Genomic DNA, 10,934 nt, shown 5'->3' on the forward strand with positions numbered 1-10,934 from the left:
CGCTGGATTTTGGGGGTGGAGCCTGAGTGGTGGGTGTAGATTTAGAGGAATTAGCTGTGTTAGTCTGTTGCTGCAAAATAGTCCAAGAGTTCAAATAGCACCTTTAAGACTAACCTTTAAGACTAAGACTAACTGAGTGGTGGGTGTGGCCTTATGACACACTTCCGGTGATGTCAGGGGGTGTGGCCTTATGACACACATTAGATTCAGAGGAATTAGCTGTGTTAGTCTGTTGCTGCAAAATAGTGCAAGAGTTCAAATAGCACCTTTAAGACTAACCTTTAAGACTAAGACTAACTGAGTGGTGGGTGTGGCCTTATGACACACTTCCGGTGATGTCAGGGGGTGTGGCCTTATGACACACTTCCGGTGATGTCAGGGGGTGTGGCATATGCTAATGAGTTATGCTAATGAGTTCCCCTAGCTCTTTTTCTACGAAACGACCCCTGCTGAAGACTTTATTCTCCCAACATGTAATTAACTAATCTATCCTACAGGGTTGTTGTGAGGATATGGTGTGTGTGTGAGGGGGCATCACAGTCCTGTTCAGATGCTCAGAGCTCTCAGAGGGCCACCATGAATAGTGCAAAGAAGCCCTGGCCCTTTTGACCCCCACATGCTGCTCTGTAACATGCAAGGGTTTTTTTTTTGTAAATTACATATACAAGTGTTTTAATTCCAGGAAATCAAAAGGTTCAGAAACCCTAACTGTGTGTTTTGAGTGTGATGAAATCATATGCCTATTTGTCAAAACAATTTGAATTTGTTATTGTCTCCTAGTTCTTCTTCTTCTTCTTCATCATCATCTTCTTCATCATTTTAACTTCTGAATCACCCGATCCCTGAGTACACAGAGCTCTGGGCAATTTACAACAGGTTAAAAACATACAAAAAATACAGATCAAAATCAACAGATCAGTCATTCCTAATTTGATAATCTCCAGATTTGACCTGCCCACAATAACGTCAAATCATCTAAAATCGGTTAAAAACTAATCTCCTACAGAAACATCTGCCTTCCCAACCAATATCACCTCCATTTTAACCTGGATTCAGTGGCCAGTATCTTTCCACTCCACTCAGCAGAGTTTGAAGCCTTCTGTTAACGTAAGGAGTCTTCCTTCAACTTTAAGTTGCTCTTCTGCTGGAGGAGATTGGGAGTTGATGACGGGTGGCTTTCATATGAAGCTCAACTCCTTTGAAAACCTTCCAGGCAATTTCCCCAAAGCTCTTTCTCTAGGAAATAAACAAACTTTGTCGGCTTACAAAGCCGCAGAGCGGCTGACATATCACAGATGTCAGAATGTTACTGGTACCTTAGTTCCTGAATTGTTCATGGCAGATAATAGAACCTTCTGTGCCTGTGTTGGAACCCAGTGATCCAACCTCAGGAAGTGTGACACTGATACTGTGATAGAGTCATCACTCCTCTGCCTCCCATTCTACAGTGTGATAAAACTGGCTCGCTGTTTTTCCTTTCCTGGGAATTGGAAGAGCTCTGGATCTGTCGTCCTTCATCAGCCTAATGTAAGCAACAGTCTGTGTAACTGGCAAAAGAGTGCAGCTTCTCCGGATCCCGACTCTTAGAAAGTAATGTTGACTTCAGTGTAGCCCTTTATTATTTGTGTGTGAACTTTACAAGCAGGCAGCAAGACTTAAACGTTTGGGTGAAATGGATTCTTGTTGACAGCCCCAATTTGATTAATTTCCTACACTCAGGAATGCTAGATGTGAGTGGGCACAAATGTTGCAGAAGCTGATCAAGTCCAACAGCACAGCAAGAGATAAGGGCAATGGAGAACACAGATCCCACCCAAAATTGCTGCAGGGTAGACTCAGTTGATTTCCACCGGGGTTTGTGTGTGTGTGCGCGCACACACACACTATGGAAGTTCCACTGGCCTTAGAGGAGGCTATTCCATGGTAGTGCTCACAGGACACCGCTGGGCATTTGTTGAGTCTCCTGTTCCACAGCTGAGACTCAGGGTGATTCTGCATCTGGCATTCACTCCACATTTTCTCAACTGGGAGGAAAAAGTGCAGCTCAAAATCACATTCAGATACCTCGGGGCAACTTCTTACTGACTGCAAAGTCACCCCTGAATGGCTATAAATCTATGCAGAAGCAGAGGTCATTTCGGGGGGCGAATGCGGGGGATCGCAGTTCCCTCGGGTGAGGTACGGGGGGCAAGGCACATGACGAAGACCCGCCCCCTGCTTCCGGCCGCCCCGCTTCCGGCCCTCATTCAGCCAGGAGGAGGCAGGAGAAGAGGGAGGGTAAGTTGCTTCCTCCCTGCCTCTCCCCACCCCTGCCTGCCTGGGGCCAGGGAGGGCCTTCGCGGGGCTTCCTTGCACTCCCGCCGGCCTTGCAGGTCCACCGCCGGGCCCCTCACGGGGCTCGGCAGTGGAGCTGCAAGGCCGGCGGCGGCGGCCTGGACCGTTGGGGGTGGGATGTGTGGCCTTATGACACACTTCCGGTGATGTCAGGGGGTGTGGCCTTATGACACACTTCCGGTGATTTCAGGGGGTGTGGCATATGCTAATGAGTCATGCTAATGAGTTCCCCTAGCTCTTTTTTTACGAAACGACCCCTGTGCAGAAGGTATCATAAAACCTGATTATCAAAGAAAGCGAAAGCAGCATGCAGTGTGGAGGGGAATTTCTGTTCCAACGTGGGTTTCGTAAAACAACGGAGGGAAAAGCCAATGCAGAATCACCCAGAGTCGCCATACACAGCCCTTTCAGCCTTTTTGGGGGAGATGTATGGGATACACAGGAGGAATTCCAGTCTTTTGGAAATTGTTTTGGCAGCTGCTGAATTGTTCCGATGTTTTGCCTGAGGAGAAACCCCTGCACATTCTTGGAATTTAACTGTTGATAAAATATCAGTGACAGCTGTACATTTTTCCTGCCTGGGTGAAGCAGCTCTGTCATTTATTTTAACAAGCCACTCTGACATTCCCTAAGCCCCCCCCCCCTTCCCAGTGTTGTTGCAAGGCAACTGTGCTTGTCGATGGCTACCCACACTTACTTGTAAAACTGCATAAATCTCCTTTCTGGAGCAGATCTCAGGGCAGGAAAGCTTCTGGTTCTTCTCAAGGACCACCCTGTGTTGGTCAGAGATTTGCAGTTGACAGGAAAGCCAACATTACAACAGCTGTCAATAGACAATTGATGACATTTCCTTCTTGCTGTGGTGGACTGCCCAGGTGAACATTCACCAGCCCAGTGAGTTGAAGGGATTAAATCTGATTACAGCAATCTGTTTTTTCAACAGCTGCTGAGGTGACAAAGGGGCATTTCACTCGGTAGATGGGAAAGGATCTAGTGTTCCTTTTGTTCTCTTTTCTCCTCAGCTGGTAGTTTGTACAGTTTTTCATCAAAGGGTCCAGTTGAGCTACTAAGGGTGGAAAGGAGGAGTACACTGTTGACAAAACTCTTTCTGAGACAATTAGGTTTTGAGCTGGCTGCTAAGAAAAGCCCAGGGCCATGAAGAGCCTGATATGCAAGGATGTCATTAAGACTGTTGTGAATGTTTGGCGAGTACAGGAAACCCAAGTTCATCCCTGGATGCTCTGGGCCCATGGCACCTGTTCTGCCCTTGAAACAGTTTAATTGTTGCTCCCTGCTCAATACAATGGGGGAAAGAAGGCAGCATGATATAGCCCGATCTCATCAGATCTCAGAAGCTAAGCAGCTTCAGTAGTTGGGTGGGAAACCACCACCAAGGAAGTCACTGCAGATGAAGGCACTGGCAGACCACCTCTGTTTCTTACTTGCCTTGAATGCCTCTTTGTTGGAAGAAGTTAGCAGAGAACTTTAAGCACAGTGAATAAAGGCAGCACATAAGCATACATGTTTGATTAAAAAGAAAACTTTACTAAGAGATAAAAGATGGAAGGGTACATTGCAATAGAAAATAATAAAGCCTAAACAGTCTAACTGACTTCTCCTGATCTACGCTTTATAGGCTTGCCAAGTCCCCCCTGGGGGCGGGGAAACCCCCGCCCCAGTGGCCCGTTCCCCACCGCTGGTGAATCGGGCCCCGGGGGGAACCCCACCCCAATGTGCACATCACCCGGAAGTGACGCGACCACACTGGGCACGCTGGGAGCGGGGCCACGGTCATCCGAGGGAAAACTCTATGGTTTTCCCTCGGATGGTTGTGGCCCCACCCCCAGCGTGCCCGACATCGTCACGTCACTTCCGGGTGATGTGCGTGCACGCAATCACTCCAGCCGGGAGTCCCCTGCTGCGGCTCAAAAAGCACTTGGCAACCCTAACGCTTCATCTTGGCTAAAACCCTTGTGATCTCTAGCACAAAGAAAATGAAAGCTCCCATAAACTGAGTACATGACTAAAAACATGTAGTACCCCCAATAAAGCTGTTTAACCAATAGAGAATCTCAGATCACCCCAATTAGACTACTACCCCCTACTTCTCTAGCGGGAAGGAACTTCTACACGGTGTCTAATTGGTCAAATCTAACTAACTACTATTTGTAAACACAGATAACAGATTATATCTTTCATTATACAAGTGGAGACACTTGCATATTCCAGCACTCTTGCTGGGGTCACCATGAATCGGTTGTGACTTGATGGTACATATGCAATACAGTTCATAGGGTGCACGGAGAAGTCCTCTTGAGGCTGTGGTGCACTGAGGTTCTTTTGGACTCCAGATGTAATATGGGAGCTCCTTTAAGGCAGTAATGTGTATTTCAGAGGCAATGCTATAGCCAGCTTTTGGAGCCACCTTTCTGAGCCCACAAAACAGACCCCCAGACTTCTGCCCAAAGTCCAGCTGTGAAGGCACCAGTGAGCAAAGAGGAACCACCCCCCACATGGTTCAGACCATGAAATGCCTGTTGTAATGCATAATTAAATGGATTTATTTGCTCGTTCTACATTCTAAAAAACACAAACCCCTTTACTCTGTCAAATAATGAATGAATCATAGATATTGAATTATATGCTGTAGTTATTATGACATTGTTATGAAATATATAAAAGCAGCCACAAACAAATGTTCTTCAAATCCATGGGCTGTTTTTTTAACAACTCAAATATGTCCAAGGGCAGGCCTTTAAACAATTGAGAAGTCTTTTCCCTGCAGAAGTTTGAAAAGAAGCCTGTGGATGGTGGGTGTTGGTTTGAACCTCTAAAGCCTGAAGCTACCTTTGAAGCTGCATCCCTCCCTGTGTCTCCTTCACTTAATGCTGCCACCATAACTAAAAAAGGACCATCCGGGTGGTACCCTCCTTCAGAGTGACAGAAAGTGGGAATCCTAGTAGACAGGTTTCCAGGGGAAGAGTCTGGAAAAGCCTGACAGGAGATGCAGAACTGGAGCAGCGGGGAAAGAAACTGCTTGTGCAAGTGAGGAGTGTGGCAAAGGTTGTACACATCATGTGCTTTGGAGACAGTTATCTGGTGGCAGTTAACAGTAAGTTATCCTAAGAAAGAAATGAAGCATTTATCTGCAGTCATAATACATTTCACTCCTGCAGGGCCCCATTAAATATTTCTTACATCTGAATTAGCCCTTGGCAATTTCCTGGAGATACCACAAATGATCCTGAACCAGCACAAAGAATGACGAACTAAGGCACACTTCTTGGATGCTGGTGCTTTTCTTTTTTAGATGCTTTTCATCCTCAAAGGGGAAAGCAAGGCAATTCCCCCCCCCCCTACAGATGAGTGAATAAAGGCAGCTTCTAAGAGGCTGAGATGAAACATTGAAACTTTGAGTTGGTCTGAAGTTCGGGGAATAAAAACTTCACAAGAAAGGCAGAAATGGGTTGTGTGAAGGCTGAGAAGCAGCAGCAGACTTTAAAGCCCAGGAACTGATGTGTTAAGACTGCGGCCTTGATGAGCTGGGATGGGTGGCCCATGGTAGCCGCTGACCAGACCAGTGAAGGACTGGTCACCAGCTGTTAAGAGGTCTTAGGAAGTTACCTCTCATGAAAGGCAGATAGGAACCTCATGTGAATTACCTGTCATTTAATACAAATATAGTTAGGGGGAAAGGAGGGAAAGATGGGTTGAAATGGTTTGTTCTTATATTTTAGGATGATTTTCTTCTTTTTTAAATTGAGCATGCAAAGCTGCCTTATGTGGAATCAGACCACTGATCTATCAAGGTTGCTATTGTCTACTGTGATTGGTGTAATCTCTCCAAGGTTTCAGGTCAGGTCTTTCACATCACCTGCTTCTTGATCTTTTTAACTGGAGAAGCCAGGGGCTGAACCTGGAATCTTCTGCATGCAAAGCTGATACTGTACAATGGGATGATCCCAGAATGGAATCTGGTTATGAAACTGTCTTATACTGTGTCAGACCACTGATCTAGCAAGGTCCATTCTGAACCTCTGCAGTCTCAGACAGGCCTTTTACATGACCTACTAAAGCAGCATCTGGAAAAACACTTGTCAGGGATGTTCTAGGTGGATCCTGCACTGAGCAGGGGGTTGGACTAGATGGCCTGTATGGCCCCTTCCAACTCTGTGATTCTGTGATTCTATCCTTTTGATAGGAAGCTGAACCAGGGACCTTCTGCATGTAAAGCAGTGCTCTACCTCTGAGCCACATCCTCTTGCCAATGGGTTTTTAAGTTATATATGCAATGCTTACTGTTTTTCAATGAAATCATGCGCAAGAGATTTATAAGCTAGTTGTGACCAAATAGCAGGGCCCAAAGCAATGCTCCCTCTAAGCTGTGGAGTCCTGTGAGTAAAAATTCTACTTTGTGAGTTACTGGCATTAAAGTTGTGAGTGAGTGATTTGGCTACTGTATAAATTAGTTTGCTCTGGAGCCATCCTTCCTGAGCTAAGACAAAAATGTGTGAGCCGGAGGCTAAAAAACTGTGAGCTAGCTCACACTAACTCAGCTTAGAGGGAACACTGGCCCAAAGTGCAAAATGAGAAGGAGATAGACATTTATTTAAAGAACAGGTAGTTTGATAGCTAAAGATAGCTGAGTGAGCACTGGAATTGTCTTATTTATTTATTTGTTTAATTTGTATCCTGCCCTCCCCGTCAAGGCAGGCTCAGGGTGGCTTACAGAATACACACACACAGAGAGAGCAAAATATGTTAAAACAAAGAATTACAATAAAACAGCAACTAAAACCATAGGTACTAGTAAATATAGGTGCTAATAAGTGATGGCAGCATTCTGTCGGCATCCAGATGGTCAACTGCCACCATAGTCTGGGTTCTTACCAGGCTGTTGGTTAGTAAGTTGGTGATGGTATTGGGGCCAGGACCATAATAGTGGGAGGCGGCACCCAAATCGAAAGCCTTAACCAATGGGCAACTGGGGCAGCTGCCCTGGGCCCTGTCCATCTGTGCCCTCACCCTCCAATGGAGGAGGAGAACAAGAGTAGGCTCCTGCTGCCCCTTGTGCCTGCCCCATCTATGGTTCAGGCCCATGGCTTAGCAGTGCCCCCTTGTGTCCCCCCTCTTCAAGGTTTAGTGGCAGCTGATCATGCTTGCCCCATCCAGGGCTCAGATAGTTGGCACCAGGCAGTGGTCCCCTAGTTTGGGCATGGCGCGCGTGTGTGTGTGTGGGGGGGGTTGTGGCAGTGATTCTGGGGGCCCATCCTGGACTTTTGCCCAGTGCTTCAGAATCACTAACCCTTAATGAGCACCATATTCTGCTACCAGGAATGCAGATTACATGTGCCTGTAGGCGGCATTATCTCGGCATCCAGATGGTCAACTGCCACCAGGGTGACTGCTAAGTATCATTTGTGAATAGGTCTGGCAGGAGAGACAAAAGGCAGCAGTTTAAACTGGGGTAATAAGTTGGCAGGCAAGAAACAACATGCAGAAGCTGCAAGTGTTGTGGCTTTGGAGGACCTGTGCTACTTTATGGAGCTAATTGCCCCCTGCTTCTTTATGTATGGAGTGCAGGAAAATGACATCCTCATAGTGGTAGTTTACATCTTTAAAATAATCTTTTCAGCTGCTTTAGGTTTCCCCATGTCATTCTATAGACTCAGGGTTTAAGTCATTAATGTGATTAGGACCAATGCTCCCCCTAAGCTGTGGAGTCTGTCTTGCGAGCAAAAATTCTACTTTGTGAGCTACTGGCATTAAAGTTGTGAGTGAGCAATTTGGCTACTTCATAAATTAGTTTGCTCTGGAGCCGTCCTTCCTGAGCTAAGACAAAAATGTATGAGCCAGAGGCTAAAGAAATGTAAGCTAGCTCACACTAACTCAGCTTAGAGGGAACACTGATTAGACCTGCAGAGGAACTCCTGCTCTGAGCTTCCAAAAGAAAGAAGAGGGAGATAAAAGTGAAATAAAGACACCAGTTTGAGATATCTGAGTGGCAAGAGTCACCCATGCAAGCTGATCATCTGATTACTGCATCCAGTGATGACTTGCATGTGAGAATGGGCCACCACGGTTAGAACTTTCACACAGAGCACTTACCAGTGCAGCGGGTTCAACCAAATCGAGTGGCATACATTCATGTACAATCAGTTCTTAGACAACTTGGTGCCTGGAATTCTTTTGCCTGCACTTTGCATCTGCTGCAGATGATGCTTTGGTTTTCAGCTCCCAGGTTTAATAGCACATTATTCAGATGCCAGGATGGTTTAGTTTTGTGTTCTGTGATTCTTTGTTTAACACATTTCCAGTTTGTCAAAATACCTTTACTCCGCACTTCAAATTACTCACCAACAATTGAATTATGTTTTTCTTTAGTATTTCCTTTTAAGCAGCAAGAACTTTAAAAAGAGCCTTTCTGTGAGCTGGAGAACAAGCAGGCACACCTTCAGAGCCACCTGTGTTTGTTCCTGATAGTAATTACGCTGGATGTTGCTGCTACACCTACATTCTGAAGCTGCGAAAACAGAAGGTGCTTGTCTGTTCTGGGGCCAAGTTTTTTCCCAGCAGCATGGCAGCTGTTGAGGTTCTCTCCATCGTCCCCGCCTTCACCATTTGAAAGGCATTCTGAGCTCCTCTCCCTCCCCTTCTTCCTCACTATGATGCAGGATTGTATATGTACACTTTTCTGCACTAAGCTTGATTCTGAAACATCCATAAGCTAGGCAAATGGAGCCAATATGCATCATCTCTCTAACTGTCCATAATTTATTTTGCCCCAGTTACAGCTTTGTACAATGTATACTGCTTTTCCTGGTTATGCAGATGAAGAAGGGGCTCTGCAGGGCACTGAAGCCCCCTCCTCTCCTTGGCAGTCTTATTCAGCAAGCCACCTCGCTTCCCAGCTTTCCCCCCAGTGGTTCTTGGGGCTGGCAGCTAGCAGGCAGGGACAAGAGGACACTTGAGGCCATGGTCACCCAAAGGCCCATAGAGCTGACCAAGTCATGTGACTTGTTTTCACATGAAATCCACGGTAACCTGGAGCTCTTGATGGGCTGGATTACAGGAGTTTACCCATATGAAAGGTTTTTGTCCCCCAGTGGCAAAATCTGGAGAGGAAGAGGGAGAGAGAATCATGTGGGTATGCTTTTGCATAATAAAATATCATCGTGGCACAGGCACTAGCCAAATGGGGTTTGCACTCCTGGCTGCCCATACTGGGGTGCTAAAGAGCGTCAATATGTTGCTGCCTTGAGCATCAAAATTTTGCTGCCTTGAAGCCATTGGCCCTTGTTTCATTTTTGCGACACCAGAAGCAAAGCTGTTGTCTGCCAAATAGCTCATGAAATGGGCTTTAAGTGTCATCAGTATCTACTTGGTTGATGATGATGAAGCTTCCTGTTGTGAAGCAGAGACATGTGTTTCATCTTGAATTCAGGCAATGGAAAAAGCTATTTAGACATTGATTTTGCTTCTCCTTAATCTTTGTCTTAATTAAGTTACTTTCGACTGAGTGATAATTCCAGCATTTTGTTGTTTTTAAAGAACTCTCCAAAGGTGTGGGGGAGGAGCACCTATTGTGGTCAGATATGGATTTTTCCTCTTAGGTTTTGGGGGCATTCCTCTTTTTCTGGATCTTCAAAAAGTGCTAAGGTTGAGATCTCTTCACACAATGCATACTTATCCTATGGAACTCAGCACAATTGGTGAAGATGCACTGGGAAAGGAGGAGACATATTCATGGAGGATTAGTTTATCTTAAAAGCTATTAGCCATGATAAATAGATGGAACCTCAGTGTTCAAAGGCAGTGTAGCTCTGAATATCAGGTTCCGGGAAGAAACTATGGGAGAGTTCTCTTGTCTTCATGTCCTCCTTGTGGGCATTCTGGAGGCAGCTGGTTTAGCCTTTCTTGGAAACTAGATTCTGGACAAGATGGACCCTTGGTCCAGAAGACTGAACAGCAGGATGGATGGGAGAATTGCAGAGCTCCAAGGAAATGTTATACTTGGTAAGTGGATGTAGATTCATGCTTGGGGTCTAGCCGATCAAGGTATCTCAGTTCCAGATGAAAAGGGTAATGCCCGGCAGGGTCTTCATTAAGTGAAGTGGCTAAGCAGCTCAGTGCTTCCTAGAATTAAACCATTTTGTTTGATCTATGTCAGTCTAGCTGCACAGCTGGTTCTGGGACAGAGACAGCTTTAATAGACCTGGCTTGGAGAGTTCTGATGGATTTCTCAGTGGCCTTCGATACTATTAACCGCAGTATCCTACTGAGTGGCTTCTTGGCACTGGGACTGGGTGGGCACCAGGTTACAGTAGTTTGAGTCCTGTCTTTGGGGTTGGTCTCAGAAGGTGGTGCTGAGGGATTTCTGCTCTGCTCCATGGCTGTTAAACTGTGGGGTTCTGCAGGGCTTCCCCATGCTATTTAATATCCCATGCTATTTAATATCTCTGTGAAGCTGCTGGGAGAGGTCATCAGGAGGTTTGGGCTAAGGAGTCGCCAGTATACACCTTTCTTTCCCACCTAATACCATGGATGTCATTGATGTTCTGAACCAGTGCTTTGTGTCAGTGATGGGCTGGGTGAAAGTG

This window comes from Gekko japonicus, unplaced genomic scaffold (assembly GCF_001447785.1).
Source record: "Gekko japonicus isolate JY-2015 unplaced genomic scaffold, Gekko_japonicus_V1.1 scaffold13, whole genome shotgun sequence".
Taxonomy (NCBI): domain Eukaryota; kingdom Metazoa; phylum Chordata; class Lepidosauria; order Squamata; family Gekkonidae; genus Gekko; species Gekko japonicus.